Genomic DNA, 21800 nt, shown 5'->3' on the forward strand with positions numbered 1-21800 from the left:
AAGGGAACCATCCAGTGCTTACCAGGAGTTTTATATCTGTTATCCTTACATAGTGGGGCAAATGCTGTCATTCCCATCTGCAAAGAGGGAGAAGAGGCTTAGTGGAGCATGGCACTTTCCTCAGGGGCAAACGTCCAGTTCTCACGCTGTTTCCAAGGTTCGTGTGACTGCAAATCTCAAGCTCTTGAGGCCAAAAGAGATTTCCTTTATGCCTAAATTCCTCTATTGCTAAATGGACAAGCAATTGACCATTTCCAAGGATTGCCGTGCTTTCAAAGAAGAAGGTTGACTTTATAAAAATGCGTGGCATCATTTCTTACCAGTTGGGCCTTTTGATATTTCCTCTCATTAAGAAATCACTCTGGTGTTAACAGAAGGCTGGTGGCTTTGCGTCAAGGATGAAGGAGGAATCAGGCATCACCAGGTTCCCTTTCTGAAGCGTTCTCAGCCTAGGTGGGTGGCCTGGGATAGGTCAAAGCCAACCATTTTTAATCTCCCCAGAGAAACCACACAAATCTCACACGATCCAGAATCTCTAAGAAGCGGAGATCAAAAGTCACTTCATAAAGGTCAGAGAAGGGCAGGCAATAGTGGCTCAATGGTAGAGTTCTCTCCTGCCATGCTGGGGACCTGGGTTCGATTCCTGGTGCCTGCCCATGCCAAAAAAATAAAGGTCAAAGAAGAAGGGCTCTGCCCACTGCTCAGGCCATCTGTCTCTCAGCCTCTCCACTTTAATTTACTTCAAAGCCCATGCCCTGACATGGGGACTGTCCCCTTCACGGTGTCTTTCTTTGAATGATGCCAAAAAATCTAAGCAATAATTAATTGTTGGCTGCTATTACATTGCTGGCATCGAGGGTAACAAATACTTAAGGGAAAAACAAACTAACATGATTTCACCCAAAAATGATCAGATGTGAATTTGAATTAAGGTCATAAACGTTTCTTATAACCACTCGTGTTAATAGCTAAAGCATATATAATGCCCTATAGGTGATCATTCATTTACTCTTCATAACATCCCTATGAAATAGGTATAGTTATTTCCAACAGGTTTTCAAATGAAGAAACTGAGAAGCAGAAGGACCAGTGACTGCCCACGTGAGGCAGCTTGACGGTCCCTCGACACAACTGGTATGACTAAAGTTTGTTGTTCCATTTTATATTTTTATTTAAATGCCCCCACCCCCAATCCTTGCTTTCTCTCTCTCTCTGTCTCTTTTCTCTTTCTTAGTCTTAGACTAATGGGTCTGTTTGATTAACATTTAAACTCCATCTTTCCTGCCAATTTCTATAGTACCATGCTTATAAAGTGTGTAAATAACCCAAAGACCATTCGAAGGCGTTGGCCCATTTGTAAATTAATTCTGCCCGGATTTGAGCATGTGTTTCCTCCACAGCTAAACCGGGCCTGTTTACAAACAGCAGAAGAAACCTACCAAGGACCCAAACAGCAACCTTTATTTAGAAGTGTAAAAGGTTTATAAAGAAAAGTTTTATTTATTTTTTTAATTAAGCAATTTAATGCTGACTGTAGGCAACAAGTGGCATTTATTTTATAGGAAAGCGATGAAAACTGTTTTGGGTAGAACATCCAATTTGGCAAATTTATTTCACAGTTTTTTCCTTTTCTGAGTCCCTGGGAAACAGTTGTTGTTATAGACCTACAAAATCAATTAAGGTCAGGCTGACAGGTAATCATAGCATTTCAGTCATCTGCAACTGCTTGGCCTATGTGCGCATTCAAACAAGAGATTTTCTTCCCAGAGAATAAGGTTGAAATAACAGAAGAATTCCATGGCTTAATATAAGCGTTCTCAGTTTCGATTCAAGAGTAAAAACTACAACTTAGTGGATGGGTGTTAAGGTTTGGTGAAGACATGCAGAATCACTTGGACTTGAGTGATCAAAATAGGAAACATACTTTAAAGACTGGTGCTTTGAAATGACCCTCATTTGCAAATTAGCACACAGACCTGTACTGACATCTCTTCTCTTTAAATGCCTGTATTGCGTCATCATTTTATTCCAAGAAACTAGAAGATAGGTTTTATTATGCCTGGTGCATAATAGGAGAAAACAATTTCCTCCTGAATTCTGGAATGACACAGGAGCTTGATGACAGTGGTTGCTTTTGGGATGGGAGTGGAGGACCAGGCAGCCGGAGTTGGAGGAGAGACTTACTTTTAACTGTCCTGTTTAAATTTATCATTTTCAAGTAGTTTAAAAATCAATACATCAATAACATGGATGAATCTCACGAACATAACGTTGGATGCAAGAAGCCCAACACAGTGGAAACAATTCCATTTAGGTAAAGTACAAAATAAGCAAAACTAGGCTATAGGTTACAAGTCAGGATAGTGACTACTCTTGGGAAAGGGGGAAGTGACTGGACAAAGAAGATGAGAGGGTTTCTTGTGTACTTTTCCTTCATCTGGGCACTGGTTACACACGTGAGTTCAGTTTATTAAAAAATAATTACTATTATTGTAGATAATTTTTTGCTTATTCAGCAATTTCAATCTTCTGAATAGTAAGATCTAACACTATGAAGCAAGCATTATTCTTATGCTTTTGTAATGTTAACTTATTCAATCTTCTCAAAAAACCTATAAGGTAGGTACTTTTATTTCCTCCATTTTATAGGTAGAGAAACTGTACTTATTGAAGCACACTAAGGTGAAGCAGTTTGTTCCAAGTCACACAGTCACCCAGGGGAAGAGCTGGAACTCAAGTCTGGAACCAGCATCTGGTAAATTCACCACCATGCATCTCCTGTCTCTCAATTTTTAATGTGACCTTGCCGATTTACAGGACACTCACATAGTGCTGTATTATGGAAAATAGTTGAGATTGAAGAACTGAATTGGGCAGCATAACCCCTAGAGGACTGAGTGGAAAAAACAAAGCATGTATTGGAGACTACCTATGACTCTCCCACCAACTGAGGGGAAAGACAACAAATGGAAAAGGAAAACCAGGACGGCGACTCCCATGGGAAGTCGCTTAAGTTCTGGCTCTCAGGTAGAAAGTATGTATGAAGGGTAGCAGGGAAAGTGAGGCCTGTGGTTTCCTGGATGGTAGACAGTGAAGAGAATACAGTGTGACATGAATTTTAGCAGAATGGATATACGGCCATTCATTTATGACAGACCTAAGATAATTTTCTTGGAAGCTCCCAAGACCCAAGACATGAAAAAAAAAATGTGTCTAAACCGGAAAGTTAATGCACCCCAAGGACTCATGTCTTCATAGAAAGAAATTGGAACATAAATCACTGCAGGAAAGGTACACAAATTTGGCAGTGAGTCACCCAGAAATTCTCAGTGTTCAAAGAAAGTCCCCAGAACTAAATGTTTATATGTGCATTATATAGCATTTCCAGTTAATTATACATCTTAAAATAACTTTGTGGTAAGCATTCCGTATGTCCAATATTCCCAGAAGTTCTGGGAAAGGGCAATACGCAATTAACAATTTTACGAACAATTTGTGGGAATGGGTTCATTGATTAAGGTGCTAGAGATATGTTTATTCCTCTTATTAAAAGATTGAGGGTTCACTAAATGCTTTTTATGAACTCTCCTTCAGAGATTTTTCTCTTTCATGGAGTTAAAGGTATGGTGTTTAGCAAAACCATCTGTGGCATACCAGTTAATCTCCAAGAAGTGTCTTGTTTTCTCTCTGTATTGAATATTTAAAAAGTAAAACATTTGTGCCATCTCTTCCAGAAGCAATGGCTGCCCAAATGATAGGCTGTCATATTTAGCCAGTCACTGAAACAAAGAGACTATTTTGGGGGAGGCAGAACTGGCTTCTATTTGTTCTGCTTATGAACAGTCTTACAGTAAACACAGACTTCGGGAAACACACTGTGCTGCGCACTGCAATTCCCACATGCAAACATGAAATTTTAATATCCCTTTAGAGGGAAGGCAGGAAACTCATGGGGCAGTGTCCAGAAAACTCAGTTGTCTTACCTGGATCCTTCTTTGACCTCTTTTTTCAGCTGGAAGCCTATGTTCTCGAGCCTCATTTTGTTTTCTCTGGAAACCAGGCACCATCAACTTGTATCCATCATAACACTTCCAGTACCTAGCATCCACCCTGATTCTGCCACCTCTTAGCTGGCAAACTCTACATACCCTTCAAGGAACCCCCAAGAGTTACGCTGCTGTGGAATTTCCGTCACTCCTTACAGAGTCAGTTTTTCCATTCTCTTTGTTCCCAGCATTTTTCCCCCATACTTCCATTTTAACACAATATTTATTGTCTTTGTTCTCTTTATGTTCTACCTCCCAAGCCACAGTATTATTTTCTCAAGGGCAAGGACCATGTTTAATGCACATATGCCTTGCACAGTGCCTGGTACAGAAAGTGCATTTAATAAATATGTGTTGAACAAAGGAATTAAGTAATGACTCAATAGCTTCTCCTTGCCTCTTTTCATAAAACCATTTTTTTAATCTAAGAATAAAAGACATTTGGATTAAAATCTTTCTTGAATTTTTCCATTCCTGGCCTATTGCAAGATCATTGTGCTAGATTTGGGATGACCTACTTTTCCTTCTCAGGGGAAAAAGTCTGCCCTAAGATCACAAAAAGAGGCCATTTGTTGTGGTAACACAGCCATCTTTCTATTTGCTTAAAATAGAATGCTACTTAAATAAAAACAAGTTTTAAATTGCTAATGACTGTGTCAATATCCTTAATCTCATCTGCATTTTTTCAAGTAAGTGTTTCTAAGTGTTCTGATTATAATTCCTTATATTTATAGAACACAATAAACGTGCATTTTGACATAGAAACCTACCAAAAAAAAGCATATTCTCTGCTCCAGATCATGAAAGATGATAAGAAGGCAACATTCTCATGGAAAGCATGAGGCTAGTCAATTCAAAAGGAAGTGTAAGGAATGAGACAGAATGCCAAGAGTGAGAGGACAAAAAAAAAGGGAACTGATGGAAGGAGGTTCTGGGAGAAGCATAGGGAGCAAGATAAGGTGAAGGAAATGAGGGAGCCAATTGTCCAAGATTTTGATGATAGAAAAATTGGTATTACTTTCTATAAAATTGGAATAAGAAAACACCTGCTATCTTCTTCACCATAGTATAATTTGGATCAACACTTACCTGGAGTTTAAGTTTCTTGAAGAAAGCTTTATGATCTACAGTCAACATTTACCCTCTTCAACCTTTACCATGTACTCAACTAAAATGGCTACATAAAATACCTACTACGGGCTTAGTACTATGCTAAATAAAAGGAACCTAAAAAGCACCATGTCTGGCTCCTAATCCTTAAGGAACTCACAATCTAGTTGGACATGATGAAAAGGCAATAAACAGGATGTAATAGAATGAGCTGATACATAACTAAAAGTTCAATTACACAAGGCAAATTTTAAAGCAGTGTAGAGGTTAAGAGAAAAGTGAGTCAGTGGAAACCAGAGTAATAAGCAGAGGTTTTATGGAAGAGGTAGGACTGGATCCAGATCTGGAATTATGTAAAAGATTGGGGATAGCTTATTGATGGGCAGAAATATGGAAGATTATGGACAGAAAAAAATGGCACTATTACAAAGGCAAAAGAACGTTGGGGAGCAGTGGGAAATAAGCTTGTAAAGCAGAGTGAGATGCTCTGAAGAAAAAGAGGTGTGTGGGAGGAGGCCAACAAAGGCAAGGCGATTGAGGTATCTGGAGGTTGGGAAGGAGCTGGGGGCACACAGGGGCTAGAAGATCAAGCGTGGGTGAGATGTTAAGACTCTTGACCAGAGAAGCGGCACTGGGACATGAGAGAGAGAAAACAGATACAAGGACAAGATTTGGTAACAGATTCCAAAGTTCTGAGCCTGATGAAATTAGGAAAGGTAAAAGGGATGATACTTGAAGGTAATGTGAAAATAATGAATGAAGTTGGAGGTTGTGACATTTATAGAAAATATCCTTCAAGCATGGGACTGGAATTGAGAAAATAGAACCAAACTGAGATGTGAATTTGATAGTTGTCAGGAGTCGTGGGGGTGAATGAGCTGAGCTGGAAAAGACAGTACACATGGGGAAGATAAGGAGTCCCAGCCCTGAGTCTTGGAGTGTGTCCACAAATAGATGGAAGAGAACAGACTGTACATGAGAAAATAAAGGAGTAGCCAAAATGGCTGGAGGAGAGCCAGAATTGTGAACAGTGTTCCTCTCCCCACAACTCCCAAAGTGATGCACCAACCAGTTACTTCAGGATGAGCTTCAGAAGACAATTGTATAGATAGAACATTTACAGTGTGACTGTGTGATGGTGAAAACCTTATGTCTGATGTCCCTTTTATCCAGGACATGGGCAGATGAGTAAAAAATAAATACATAATAGGGGGAATAAGGAGTAAAATAAATTGGGTAGCTGGAAATACTAGTGGTCAAAGAGAGGAAGGTGTAAAGGGTAAAGGATGTAAAAGTTTTTTTCTTTTTTCTTTTATTTCTTTTTCTAGAGTGATGCAAAGATTCAAAAAAATGGTCATGGTGATGAATGCACAACTGTGTGATGATATCATGAGCCGTTGATTGTACACCATGTATGGACTGTATGTGTGTGAAGATTTGTCAATAAAAATATTTTTTTAAATAAAAAAATAAGGAATGAGCTTCAGAGTGTTTTGAAAAAATAAAATAAAACCAATTCTTGGGCCCCTCCCCCACAGATTCTAAACTAGCCTTCAAGCTGTGGAGCCAGCGGCCGCAGAACCTCTGTTCATTCTGCATATGGCCGTGTTAACACTAACTTCACCCCAGGAGCTATGCAAAGGGCAAGACCTGGCTTCTCCCTAAAGCCCTAGCCAAGAGCCATGACCTCATTCGCACTGTCATGGTGTGTAGCATTCTCTCAGCTGAAAGGGCTTCCTGGGCTGATGGTGATGTGACCTCCATAGACTCTCCTGCCTCTCTATTGTGTCCCTTATTGTCTCCTATCACACAAGTTCTTGCCAATGGTTTTCTTTCCAAAGCCAGGTCCCCCCCGTGCAGGGCCATTCATTGATGGAGTTTTCTCAGTCATTGTGGTGGGGCACACACATGTCCCATAGCGGAAACCATATGCACGGGCTCTAGTGGCTCACTCTTGGGCCTCCTCTTTAACTCTCACTCTGAATTGCCTTGGCCTGCACATCCCCAGCTGGCCAGTCCCTCCTCAGTCTGGAATCCTTACAACCACACCATGGGGGCATAAGACCTCCCTCACTCTTCACAGGCACATGGCAGTGGCCTGCTGCTGCAGGAGGGATGTAACATCTGCAGGGGGCCCTTTCATGTGCTTCTCTTGGGAGGGTCTCCAGGCTCCACCAAGCAGATGTCAGGGTGCTACTGACAATTCTGTTTCTTTCATCTGAAATAACATTAGTTCATTCTAGCTGTGAATCACGCATAACTTCCCCGTGTTTATCTAAGTGTTTCATTCTGGACCCTCCTCCTTCCTTGTTGCTCCTCACAGATTTACAAAGGGTGTGTTTACTACCACAGCATGCATAGCCATTGCTAAAACATTTTAGCATTTAAACATAAACAAATACCCATTCTCATTAACTGCTTTTACAGAGGCCATTGCCATTTCCGAAAGTTTTATTTTAAAGAGTGTATTTCAAAACTACAATATAAAGAACAACTATGAACAGGTTTTTATTTTTCTTCGCCAACTCTTTAAAAAATACAAAAGTTGTATTTTTCTAGTAATAATAGGTTTCCATTTCATTTTCAGAGAGCAACCTTTAAAAATATCGTTTAAAATAAATCTCTGAATACTTAAATTGAATTCTATTGATGACACTGCTTTGACCCTGTCTTGATGCTGCCAGGAATCCAATGTACTATTTTTGAGAAAAAAGCTGTACTCCAAAACTTCTTGTTCTTGGGCTTCCTACCATGAGGCCCCTTTGGCTTTGTGGTCAGTTTCAACCTTGGCTATGTCTTATCTTCTTCTTCTCCACATTTTGTCCCCTTGTCCCCAAACTTTTTTTTCCTTTGACCTAATTTTCAATCTCACTGCCAGGTAGGTCACATAAACATGTCTATCTTTACTTTAGATTTCATGTTTGTGAATGCATCGTGCGTATTCTAAAATAAAGAATGATGTCTCAATTCAGTTATTTTTATCTGTTTTGATGACTGTGTGTCTGAGAACATCACAATTCACTGCCTATGGAACACTCTTTTCATTTTATCAATTGTGCAAAGTATTCCAGAATATGGCTACAATGCAGTTAATTCTGCTATTATCCTATTGATGCATATTTCATGTACTTCCAAAATCTTTCTATTGTACACAGTGCTTCAGCTGACATGTCCTTATCATCCTCCTTGCATCTTGCACATATTTTGGTGGGTTAAATACTAAGAGGAATTGATAGATTATAGAGTAGTCACAATTGAAATGTAATCAATACTGCCAAACTGTCCTCCAAATTACCTGTTCCAATTTACACATCCTCCAAAGGCTTTGAAGGCACTTGTTTGTGTACCTGCTACCCAGTACTTGATATTATTAAACTCTTTTATTTCTGCAACTGATAGATGAAAAATTACATCATTGTTTTTGTTGCACTTTCCTGATTCCTTGTGAGATTGAGCATTTTTGCATGTTTATTAATCATTTGTATTTATTCTCTAGATTTATTCATTTATCCTTGGCTATTTTCTTTTCCTTACTATGATGTACAAAGTATTTTTCCATGACTCCTAAGTAGAAGTATTTTTTGTATCCTAGAAATGTAATGGTGGCCACCTCATCTTGTGCTGTCTTTCACCCTACCCTAGCTTATACTATTGATATAGTCATCTTTATCAATCTCTTGTTTTATGCCATTCCATTTTTTTGTCCTATTTAAGAAGACATCCCCATCCCCAAAACCCCCAAGATTATAAAGATATTCTTTTGTTTTTTCCATGACTTTTTAAAAGTGTAATTTTATTGAAATATATGCACACACCATACAGTCCATCCAAAATATAAAATGGATGGTTCACAGTATCATCACAGCTTTGTGCCTTCATCACTATGATTATTTTTAGAAAATGTGTATTACTCCAGAAAAAAATAAGGAGAGGGCAGGCCACAGTGGCTCAGCAGACAGAGTTCTAGCTTGCCATGCCAGAGACCCAGGTTCACTTCCCATTGCCTGCCCATGTGGAAAAAAAAGAAAACCCCAAACATCCCATATCCTTCCCCTACCCTCTTATTAACCACTAGTATTGGGTTCTACCCAATTTTGAGACATATAATAAAGATAGGCTAACTAAGACAATGTCATATTTTCAGAAATATATGTATCTGTGGAACGGAACAAAGCATCCAGAAGTAAACTCATACAAACACAGACAAACAATTTTTTAGTTGTTCTTATAGTCACTTGTAGTTGTTATATGGTTTTATAATCATTATCAAAGATCAGTGCTACTGGATTAAAGTTCAACAACTTCAGGTATTTCCTTCTGGATATTCTAAAATGCTAGACAATAAAAAGAAATAACTATATAATAAATTAGTAGTCACTGTTATTTGTTATGCCCTAATTTCTCAGTTACACCTCCTCCCTCTCATTGGATCTTCCTCTCAATCTCCAGGGAAAAATAAATTCATTAAGAAAAACTTATATAGAAACTTAGAGCCTAAACACTCCCGAGAATTTTCAGGAATATGGTTGGTTAGTGCTTGGCATAGTGTAGTAGTTCACAATATCTGGCGGCAGCTTGAATAAGAGTAACCTCCAGAATGACTTCTCAAATCTATTTGAAATCTCTTAGTCACTGAAACTTCACTTTGGTCCGTTTATATTCTCCCTTTTGGACAAGAAGACATTCTCCATCCCAAAATGCCAGGGCCAGGCTCATCCCTGGGAGTCACATCACGTGTTGCCAGGGAGGCTTGTACCCTTGGGAGTCAAGTCCCATGCAGGAGGAGTGGGAAGTGTGTTATTTTGCAGAGTTGGCTTAAAGAGAGAGACCATATCTGAGCAACAAAAGAGGCTCTCTGGGGGTTGACTCTTAATCATAATTAAAGCAGGCTTAGCTTTGCCATTACAGAAATACATTTCATAAGATCAAGAGCTTGGCTTATTAAATTTTTTCATGACGTTTAAAGTCTTGTTTTCTATGTTTAGGTCTTTAACTGTTATTACTTTTGTAAATAGTATAAATTGGAAATTTGGGCACAATGAAATTCTTCTTTTCTGTACTTACAAAGTCCAGTCTTTTGGGGTGATGTGTTGGGTGGGGGGCTGCTAGGATGTTGCACTTCCTTTGCAGCAAGTTTGCTGCAAGAATGTAAGTTGTATCGCCCACTTTCTCCCTTTATCTACCACTGTTTCCTTGTTCCTAACCTTATGCAATCGCCTCTACCTACTCACCCGGTTAGGTTTCCCACTAGTACTACACTTAACATCCACGCTGCCCAAATGCCTGTTTCCCTGAGGCCTTTGAGGGCCTACCCAATGCTAACATTTACAAAGGAAGTGGGGAATAAGATCCACTGAGCTATATTATCCCTTTTTTCTCAAGTAAAGAATGCATCCTTCTGGTTTTGCACTCTTCTTCTTTCTGTGTCTTAGTGTGCCTCAGTTGCTACCACAAAAACCCAAAAATAGGTTGACATAACAACAGGAGTTTTCTGGCTTGAAGGTTCACAAATTAAAAATCCAGAATCATAATACTGTTTTCTTTACTGGACTAAATAGGTTGCTAAACAGACATTAGCATCTGCAAATATCACTGCCTCTTTCATGTCTATAATCTGGACAGTGGTTTCTTTCACCTGCCTGGGATGTGGAAGTGACAAAGATTAACCACTTGGTGTAGTTGGGATAAATAACTTGGTCCTCCCTACCAGAACAGAGCATGCCTCAATGCTGAGAAAGTGATCCAGCACCGCTCCCCAAATCACTATCATGTCAAAACCATAACATTTTAACAGGTTTGTCATTGTCGTCTCCTGACCTCCTGAATCCAAGAGGCTCTGGAATGTCTATTCCCCATTGCCAATAGTCTTGTCCCCATGGCTGAGTCCCCTGTCAAAGTCACATGGGACTATCAGCCTCATCCCTAGCAACAATCATGCCAGTAAGCTCGCAAATGAGGGTGAAGCAATCAGGGTAGGAGGGGGTAGGGGCTCTTCCTCCAAAGAGGCTATCTCCTTTTATCACTCCCTGGGCACCTCTACAGGCTCACCCTCTCTGAAAGGCAGCCCCTATATCAGGGCAGCTGCAAGGACATGCTCTTTTTCTGCTAGAGAGCATGCTACTTCTGCTGGTGCAGAGCTACACCCAACCCCCATCACCCCTCCCTTGGGGTGTCTGAGCCTTTGTATCGCATCCCTGTGACTACCGTCTAGGCCTGTGGTGCTAAATTACAGCTGAAGCCTATATTTGCAGTCATCAAACTCTGTTCACAATTAACTAGATCCACGATCAGATCACAAATAAGTACCCTGTAGCCTGGTGGGGAGGGGTTGCTAAACTATTGTGATCCCACTTGGGGTTCCTGGATTATGGCTCTGGTAAACTTTCGATTCCACTGGACTGAGCCAGCTGAAATTGGTTGCAAAGTGATAGCTAAGGCAGGATGCCAGGCAGAACCACAGCCTAAAGAGTGGACTTGAAAGGGAAAGGCCCTGGCTGCTTCCTGGAATTTACCTTCTTTTGGATTCCCATGACTCTGAGGATATAGAAGAGAAACAGCCCCAGGGAAGGCAGGTCTGGCCTTCAAGGCTCTCTGATGATGGTGGTGCCACAGCAGGATAATTCTTGTAAGCATCTCTTAATTTCATCTTTTAGCTTCTGTTTGTGTTTTATCCTCTTATGAAGGACACCAATAGAAGGATTAAGGCCCACCTTGAGTGGGATGGGTCAAATCTCAATATAAATGACCTATTCAGAAGGGTTCCACCTACACTCGGACTTTACCCACAGGAACAGATTAAAAGAGCACGGCCTTTCTGGGGAACACAACACTGTAAGCTACCACAGATACTGTATTAACTAGGGTTCTCTAGAGAAATGGAATCAGCAGGAGATATCTATAAATATAAAATTTATAATGTTGTCTCATGTATCCAAGGGGATGTAGAGTCAAAGATCTGTACAGGACAGGGCAGGCCACAAGCATTGAGGACCTTCATCGGAGCTGCCAGCTTGTGGCCTGCCCTGTCCTATACAGATCTTCGACTCTAAGGCCCTCAATGAACTCTCAGGAGAGGCTCACTGGCTGAAGCAGAAAGGGTGATTGTCTCTTCTGAATCCTCCTTAAAAGCCTATGGTGATCAGATTAAGCATCGCACATTGCAGAAGACACTACCCTTAGCTGATTACAAATGCAATCAGCTGTGGATGGAGCCAATGTGATCATGATTTAAGTCCATGAAATATCCTCATAGCAAAAGACTCACTAGTGCCCGACTAGACAACTGGACACCACCACCTGGCCAAGTTGACACATGAACCTGACCATGACAGATACAAATCTAATTCTCACAGTTTTCTAGAATAACTGTCTTCATGCCCCCACCCCACACACATACCCAGAAGCTTTCAGTTTTCTTTGGCCCATTCATTTCTAGAGTTCTAAAATTTAAGCACATTTATTTAGTGGTGTGTCTTTTCTAAGCTATTTTTTGTCCATGAAATTTCCACCACTGCTTTTGGTATTTCCTGACTTTCATTCTCTTTTTATGGGACTCTTATTACATGGGTCTTTAGGCTTCTGATGGTTGCTCTCCATGTTCTTTAGGGGTTTTTTTATATATATACTTCCTATATTTTTGTGCTTTGGTTCTCTGTTCTGTGTTCTGGGAAAATAGTATCTAGTTTACAAGGCATGAAATACCAAGATGGAGTATAACAAAACTCAATCTTTAGTTCCTGGACAAAGTTGAGTAGGGTTGGCAGTGAGGACATTTGAGGAAATGTATAACAACTTTCAAAGGAGAGACCAAAATAAAAAATTCAAGTGTGAAGCTAAGTCAGGAATAGAAGTGAAGTCAGGTATCAGATAAAACTGGGGAAAGAAAATTTGGTTCTAAATGGAACAGTTGATTGCTAATATGTTCAGCTTTCTTATACCACTTAATACATTGCATTTTATAGTTATCTTTCCCCCACTAGATTGTAAGCTTCCTGGAGGCAGGACCAGATTATATTCATATTTTACTCCTGGAACAAACCCGAGTCCTGGTACATTGCATGTGGTCAATAAAAGTTTCCTGCATTGAATTATATAGAATTTACTTTATTTTGTGATCAAGCCCCTCATGTTATTTAGAATTGACAAAACTGTAAGCATCTGGGAGAAGGAATCCTAAAGCAAAGGCGATAGAGCTACCCATTCCACTTCAATGAAGAGCAAATAATTATAGAAAAGGTATGCAGAAGGAAGGTCAGGGAACTACCTTTGAAAGCAAATGATCAAGATGAGAATTCCTCATTCCAGAAAGAAGAAGTCTGAGTTTAAGTCTGTCAAGATGAGAGAGAGGATAATCAGTATGAAGCTAAGATAAATGTCTACAAATTCTTGGAGAATATGGAGTGGGGGCCTGAGAAAATATTGTCTTTATTTGAGTTAGAGGACCCCTTTTAGATATTACCTTGTGGCATTCTATAGGTGGTGACATTTGATAACTATACATTGAAAATAAGTAAATTCAAGGATGATAGACTGTAGTGGGTATTTAAGGAAAATTACTATTCCTTGGGGGTATCCATATTGAGATTTACACAATATATGCTTTGGGACCTATATTTATTATCTATTGCTGTGTAACAAACTACCACACACTTAGTGGCTTAAAACAATAAACATTATTTCACAGTGTCTGTGTGTCAGGAGTCCAGGCAGTTTTGCAGAGTCTTTTACCTTGGGTCTCACAAGGCTGCCATCCAGCTGTTGAGGCTGCATCCTCATCTTGAAGTTCAACCGGGAAAGAATCCACTTCCAAGCTCATTCAAGTTTTTGGCAGAATTCATTGACTTGCAGCCACAGCTTGTAACTAACTGTCAACTAGAAGCTGCCCTCAGTTCCTAGAGAGGACCTGTAGCTTCTCACAGTGGGCCTCCCCCTGTGGCTTCTCGCTTCATTGTGTCAGCAAAGGGAGTGTCTAGAGTGAGTCTGGGGCAAGACAGTCTCCTATAATGTGATGTGAGTGACAAATCATTGCTTTTGCCACATTCTATTGTCTGGGAGCAAGTTACAATTGCCCACAATCAAGGGAAGGGGATTTTCATGGATGTAAACAACAGAAGACAGGGACAAAGAGAGCCCTCCGTGGTCTCAAGTAGAAACTGAAATACAGGGTACAGTGGGCTTGAGCTCCTAGCATGTATGAAGACCTGACTCTTGTGTGTTTAGGGTCTTGGCTTAGTGCTTCATTGATGGAGAGTATGTTGTTTCTAAAATCAGAAGTTCTAAAATTTACTCTGCAGATTATTTTAGTTTCCTAGGCTGCTCAAAGCAAATACGATGAAATGGGTCAAGTGGAACTGTTAGAATTTATTTGCTCATGGTTTTAAGACTGGAAAATGTCCAAATCAAGTTATCGGCAGGGTGATGCCTTCTTTGTGAAAACTGGCTGCCAGTGATCTGGGGTCCTCTGTCACATGACAAGGCACATTGTGGCATCTCCTTGTCTCTCTTCTCTTCCAGGTTTCATTGAATTCAGCTTCTTGCTTCCATGATTCCCTCTCTCTCTCTCTCTCTCTCTCTCTCTCTCTGTCTCTCTCTCTCTCTCTCTGCCTCTTTCTCTCTCTCTCTCTCTCTCTCTCTCTCTCTCTCTCTCTCTCTCTCTCTCTCTCTCTCTCTCTCTCTCTCTCTCTCTCTCATTCTCTCTCTCTCTCTCTCCTTATCCCTCCCTCTGCATTCTGTCTATAAAGGACTCCAGATCCATCTCAATTGAAGTGGGTCACACCTTAACTAAGGTAACCTCATTAAAAGATCCTACTTACAATGGGTTTACATCTACAGAAATGGATTAAGCTCAAGAACATGTGTTTCTGCAGTACATATAGATTCAAACCACCACACTCCACTCTCTGGACCCCAAAAAGACATGTTCTCTCTATATGCAAAAATACATTCATTTCATCATAATATCTGAAAAACCTTAAGTCATTTCAGAAACAATGCTAAGTACTAAGTCTCATCAAAATCAGTTGTGGATGTGTTCTGAAACTCAGAAAACAAGTTATTTGCCCCCAATATACAATAGAGGTACAGGCATAGGATAAATATTCTTATTCCCATAGAGAGAAATTGGAAGAGAAACAGGCTCAAGGGTCCCAAAGAATTCTGAAACCCAACAGAGCAAACTCCATTCCATTCCCAATGTCCGAGAATCATCCATGGAATGATGTTTGTCCTCTGATGGAGCAGCAGCCCCACCCTTTCAAAATGCTTGCCCAGTAGCCATGCTCTCCCCTGGGGTGAAGACTCCACCTTTTCTAAGCATCAGGATGGTGTCCACGCTCTCTTCAAACACCCAACTACATGTTCCAACCTCTCCTAGTCCAGGAATGGCAGCACTCTTCCTGAACAATGGGGCAGAAGGCCTATCTCTCCAAGCACCAGGGCAAACTCACCATTTCCATACACCTGCGTGGGCCCACTCTCTTGGCCCAAGAAAATGTCTTCAGTCCAGACTCCAGCTTCCATGGCTCTGTCCTTGAAGATATTTCCCCTTCAATCTGTCCCTTTTACTCCAGGCTGGCAGTGGCCCCATTCATAAAGATCTCACTAAAACTTGTCAGTTTTGCATGTAGTACTCAGGGATTCCATCTATCAGACAAAAGAACTTCCCAGAAATCTTTCCTGGGTAACTACTTTTCCAATCCTGACTTTAACTCCTCAGTTGATTGCAGATGTCATCAGCCATAGATGCAATTAACTTACTGCTGATTACAGTTCACAAAATATCTTCACAGAAACAATCAGTCCAGTGCTTGCTTGACCAAACAACTGGACACCACAACCAACTATGTTGACACATTAACTCATCACACTGACCCATGCTGTATCCTCCCATTTAATTCCAGTTATTCTGTCTACAGCTGCTTAAGATGCAGTGATTTTTGCTTTAAATCTTCAATTTCTCATTCTCTATAGACATCCCAGTGTAAACTCTAAAGTCTTAGAGGGCTTCTTATACATTCTTAGAAACTGCAAAGAAAGAAAGCATTCTCCTGATTTCTAACTCTGGGTCCAGCTTTAACTTGTCCATATTTAATCTCACAGTCTGACCACTCTCCCTTTCTGCTACCTCCTGGAACATTCCACCTCACCACCACATGGAGCTTTATTCTGTGTTTGCCCTTCCTTCTCTTCTCATATTACTATGGTTCTGTTGTAGACACACCTTTCTAATTTGTTCCATAATCTCAACAATTTATGTTTCCCCTTCCCAGCACTTCCTGTCACAATTTCTCTATAGACGTTCTTTGGGTTCAAACATTAATTTTGTTACTTAAATTGTTTTGCATTGTTATCATGACATTTCTGCTATTAGATTTTTCCAGCACTCCCACATATTCTCATTGTCCTGAACAGGAAATAGACTTTCTTATTCTTTCATTATCTGCCTTGCCATCATACTGGTCTTCATCCTATTATAAACAAAATTTGCTACATCTCCACTGTCCCTATTCTCCAACTTTCCTGTCTTTGCAAAGCTAATTGCAACCTTTAACATCAAATGTCTGAAAAAACATACCTTCTTCATTTCATATTCCATCACCTCCACACTTTTCTGTAAAAATATTACAATAATTTAGCTTCTCTCCTTTCCATTCTTGGTGCTTTCTGTGAGCTGGGAAGCAACAGTTTTCACCTTTGCTTCTTGGGGAAATATTTTTCCTTGGCTTGCTCCTCATTGTATCTACCATCAGCCCTTTTTTTATAGGGCAGGTAGAGTATCTTCCCCATGATTCACTTCTAGCTAATAAAAAGTCATTTCCCCAAAATAAACAAGTTATTAAGCAGCTGTTTTTGCCTGGTGGATAATATCTGCATGTCTCTGTCAGAAATTAACATACTGTGTCAATTGGCTTCTCTAGGAAGCCGAATGGGGATGAAACTAGAGTGGAAGAGCTGTATTGAGGGGTAACATTTGTGAAAAATAATATTGGGGGGGTAGGATTGGATAGAGAAAGTTTTAGATAATGATGTAGATCTGAAAAAATCTTATTTAACCCAATAGGGAGTCCCAGAGTAAAGATCCCCCATTGAGGAGTCCTGAACTGAGTAGAAGTTCCAGGCTCTGGCAGCTTCATTGAGTTTAGTCATTGGCTATGGGCTGTCCAAGAAGAGTGGGGCTTCAGCCCAAAAGCTGAGGCAGATCTTGAAGTGTGCCAGCAAGAGACCATCTTCTAACCACATTTCTTGCCACTGACCAGCAATGGATTTCTTGAAGGGAGATCAAAGTCAGAGACCTCGATGGCTGCCACACATCCTGTGATAGATATCTAAGAGCTTCATTTTCACTCAAAGAGCATCTGGGAAAAGTACACTGTAAAGACCTTTCAGTGAAACCACTAGAGGATGCACACATTCAGGGGAAGGAAGAAAAAAAGTTTACTAGCTTTTCTTGTTGCCCACTCCATTATCTCATAACAACCCACTCAAAGAGATTAAAGAACCCACCCAAATTCATATACGCACAAGAATTTGACTCCAGATCTTAATCTAAAGCCCATACATTTTCTATCATACCATGTTGCCTCCCTGGTCTTCGGGGATGCAAAGGAGCTTGTCCTCAGGAAGGCATCATTGGGTGGTCCCTATCCTGGACATGGTTGACTGAATGTCGGACAAGAGGAATGTTCTGGTTTTGACCCTGGGAGATGCCACTCAAACACCCTCCAGCCCAGACATGGACTAACATCCTCAGCTCTTCCAGAAAATATGCCATTGAACTACAAAAGTAGAGCCATTTTCTACAGAATTGCTAACTAAAGACTTGCAATGCCCATGAAGACAGCTTCTGCCCCCACCTCAGCCAAAACAGCCCAGACCCTCGCAGCAGCATAAAGGTCAATGTTACCTGCCAGAGGAAAGGCAGAGCTGACAACAGGGGCAGGAGTGGCACAACTCAGAGCATCTGGGGCTCAGCCAGGTCACCAGACAGTGCAGTGGTGAGTGGTGAGTAGAGAGGGTCAGGAGAGCCACATGATCCCCAGAGCCACCTTCCTGAAGGAGAGAGGGGATTTTTCTTCCCTTGAATTGACTGTCGCACTTGATACTTATGCCAGTTAGAACTGGTGTCCTTGTCCTTTCTTTTACTCAGGAAATTTTACAGTTGCTTGTCCTTTTATTGGTCTCCTCCATTGTAGAAGTATGGACTTGGGAATTTATTGTCCTTTCTGCTCTTCTCTTAGACATAACTCTAGCCCTGCTCCACCATCTCCCAGGGAAGTCTTCCTTTCTCCCCTGGCTTGTTATGGTGTGAGTTGTACATCCATGGTCCTTCTAGGAGGGAATAGTTCTTGCTTCTGCTGTTCATTCATCCCATCCCCCTTTCTTCTCACCAGTTTTTGATGTCTATTTTCTTTCCTTTATTACCTTCCTCCTTACCTTTTCTCAGCTCCCTTTCCTCCATTTTGTAACGGAACTACACAGTACAACATTCATCAACTCTCCCAAGCATGGATAGCTGCAGAAATGCCATTGGAGTCAAGCCTTGGGACTTTGGGATCAGATTTCTTAAGGAAAATTGTTAAGTACGCATCTGGTAGTGATAAATGTAACTAATGCTGTGATCTTTTGTTTCCCTTCCTTCCATGGACTCCAGAACAGGGGTCTTTTCCTTTTTTCTAGAGGATCTCTTCTTTCCCTCTTGAGAATTATGAAAAAAAGCAGATGCTATTTGTGTCTCTGCATCATTTTATTTTCCTTCTCTTATTTCCTTTTTTTATACCTCCCTTCATTTTTCCTTCGCAAACACTGATTTCTCCATTTCTGTGTACTAAATGAGTACCCTGTGCTATACCAGGTACTTTGTGGATTTCCATGAATCTGTGAAACTTGAGAATTCCATAGCATACACCCAAGCAATTTAACTCTGCAGAACTTAAGTATCAGAACAAGGGTGAGGCCTCCAGACTCCGCTTTCACACCTTTCGTCCTATCCTTGAGAACAATGGTTACTTGGCTCTGTGAGCTCTTGCTTAGCTGCCCCAAAATGTTGCTCAACGGCTTCTGGACTTATTTCACGTATCCATACCTTTGCTTTCTAAAACAAGATCTTCCCTCCTTTCCCGCAGCAGACCTTGTTCTTTTACTGTCACAGTCACCTTAGGCCTCTTCTGTTTTCCCTGCCTTGCTTTCACCTTCATCTGACCCCTCAAGCTAATTCTCTAGTCCTAGGCTCTGTCAGGCAGACCAGGTTGGGGGACAAGAAAGAGTCTTGGTGAAATGTGCGTGTACAGTGCGATATGAGGCCATCCCTCTGAGCTTCAGCTTCAACCCTCTGAGCATCCAGTTCTGGTGCTGAACTCCCACCCTGAGTTCTGTGCCTGACTCCTTGCTTTGGAATTCTGCATGTACCCCACTTGGTCTCACCAACTGCCAAAAGCCTGGAGTCCCTTCCTAGAGACCAGTCAAGGAGCTAAAGCATTGCTCCCTGATGGTGGACCTATTAATGCCTGTCACCTGCCTACCTGGCTTTTCCCACTGTCAATTCCACAAACCCCATGCTGTAACCACCTACCTGGAAGCTCCTTAGCTACTTAGAAAACTCCAAAGACTGGGGTGCCCCTGTACCTGGCATTACACTCCTCATCAATTTTCAGCCTAATAATCTATACTGCCCATCAGAAATAACTGGTCTAGTCCCAGAGCTGCCTACTCCAGAATTAGGGTCTAGGGTTCAAGTCTAAGTGTCTCATAGCCTGACTCATCCCACTGCTTTTCATCCTCTAGCTTCATTTCAAGGATGGTCTTATAATAATAACCATAATAAAAACACCTGCAATTTATTGAGCACCTATTACATTCCAGGTACAGGGCTAAGAGAGCAAAAATCACTTTATTTAATCCTTTGCTATGTGTCATTAGTCCTATTTTACAATAAGGATATTAAAGTTTGAGCAGATTCAATAACTTGACTCAGATTGTACCACTAATAAAGATAGAGCTACAATTTTAATCCAAGGGTACCTTCTTCCAAATACTTCATGTATTTCAAGTGTTCCTTTCCTTTGATCACTAGGACCCAGTAAGGTCATTTATCTTCCTGAACCCTAAGTTACCATGTACTCAATATTTCATAGATGGCCCTTTGGTAGGATGAGGATCTCAAAGAACTTATCAATATTTAACCACGTTTTACTCTGCAAGATAAAACATACTTCACTGTGCTTATGATTGCTTTGAGAGGAGCACAAGACTGAAATTTTTACTTTGCATTCACACTGAGATTATTCTGAGGTTTATCTTATACAACTTATTGCTTGTTGCAAGCCAAGATCTGAATTATTTCATTGGTTGTGTTATTAACCTGATTTATCAGCTGGGAGCTGAGATGGAGGTAGACAGAAGATCTTATGTTTGTAAAAACATTTTTTTTGTATTTACGTGCATACATGGAGTAGAAAGATCCACATCAGCTTGTTAATATCGTTACTTCAGGAGAGGAGAGATTTACTTTACTGTTCATAATTCTATGAATTGCTTAATTTGCTATAATAAGTGTTTGTTTTTTAATTTTAAGAAAAGCATAAGAAAAACAATTCTTCGTCTTACTGTTATTTATCGCCTACAACACTTCAAATGTGTCTTCTGATCATGACCTTGGTTAAATGGATCAGGACTCATCCTGTACAGTTAGAAAGCAATGGGTTCATTACCTAGAAAATGTAAATAATTTGCTCTGGGAATACTAATTAAATAATCACTTGTAAATTGATAGCATTAGGAGGCTACCACCCTGCTTTCTTTGGAAATTAGCCCTCCATTCCCACTCATTATTAGATAAAAATAGCTTTGGGGAGCCTGGTTTTCTGACTCCTGCCTTTCCCTTCCATCTATGATCAAATATACCAAGTGCAGGACTTCCCAGGAGTTCCACCAACCATTCATCATTTCCCACTGGAGTTGCAGCCTGGGTTCATATGAATCCTACAACATTCCCAGAGACTGAGAGAGCTGGAAAGTGTTTCCACAGCTCATTACCAAGTGAACAGATAATCCACTAATGAGAGGGAGTAAGGGGAGATGCTACTAATGTGTTAAATCCAGCAAATACTTCTCCAGTTTTGGTGCCCTGATGTCCTCAAAAATTACAATAAAACTGAGATTGGGACTCTCACTGTGAAGCTTACTAAATAAAAAAGCATTTTCATGGAATATGATCAGTCACTGATGAAAATAGCCAGCCTACTCCTTCAGCAACAATGGATGGAGTTTAGAGATTCTAGAGTAAAGGAAAAAGCAGGTCTTGTTAAGCAGAGGCACAAAGGGAAGGAAAACATCCACATATAGGGGTGTGGTTCATTTCATCAATTTTGACACCCAAACAAATAATTATCATATAGGCATTAAGAAGGAAACAGAAAAGCAGCCCCTCTCGAGCATGGGCTCTATAGACTCTGGTTGAGGGTTCAGGTAAAGATAGTTCACACCTTACAAAGTGAATTGGAGCAAATGAGCTGCCGGAATGCAATATACCAGAAATCGAATGACTTTTAAAAGGGGAATTTATTAAGTTGCAAGTTTACAGTTCTAAGGCCGAGAAAAATGTCTCAATTAAAGCAAGGCATATAAAATGTCCAAATTCAGGCACCAACA

The sequence above is a fragment of the Tamandua tetradactyla genome, chromosome 4, assembly GCF_023851605.1.
Source record: "Tamandua tetradactyla isolate mTamTet1 chromosome 4, mTamTet1.pri, whole genome shotgun sequence".
NCBI lineage: Eukaryota > Metazoa > Chordata > Mammalia > Pilosa > Myrmecophagidae > Tamandua > Tamandua tetradactyla.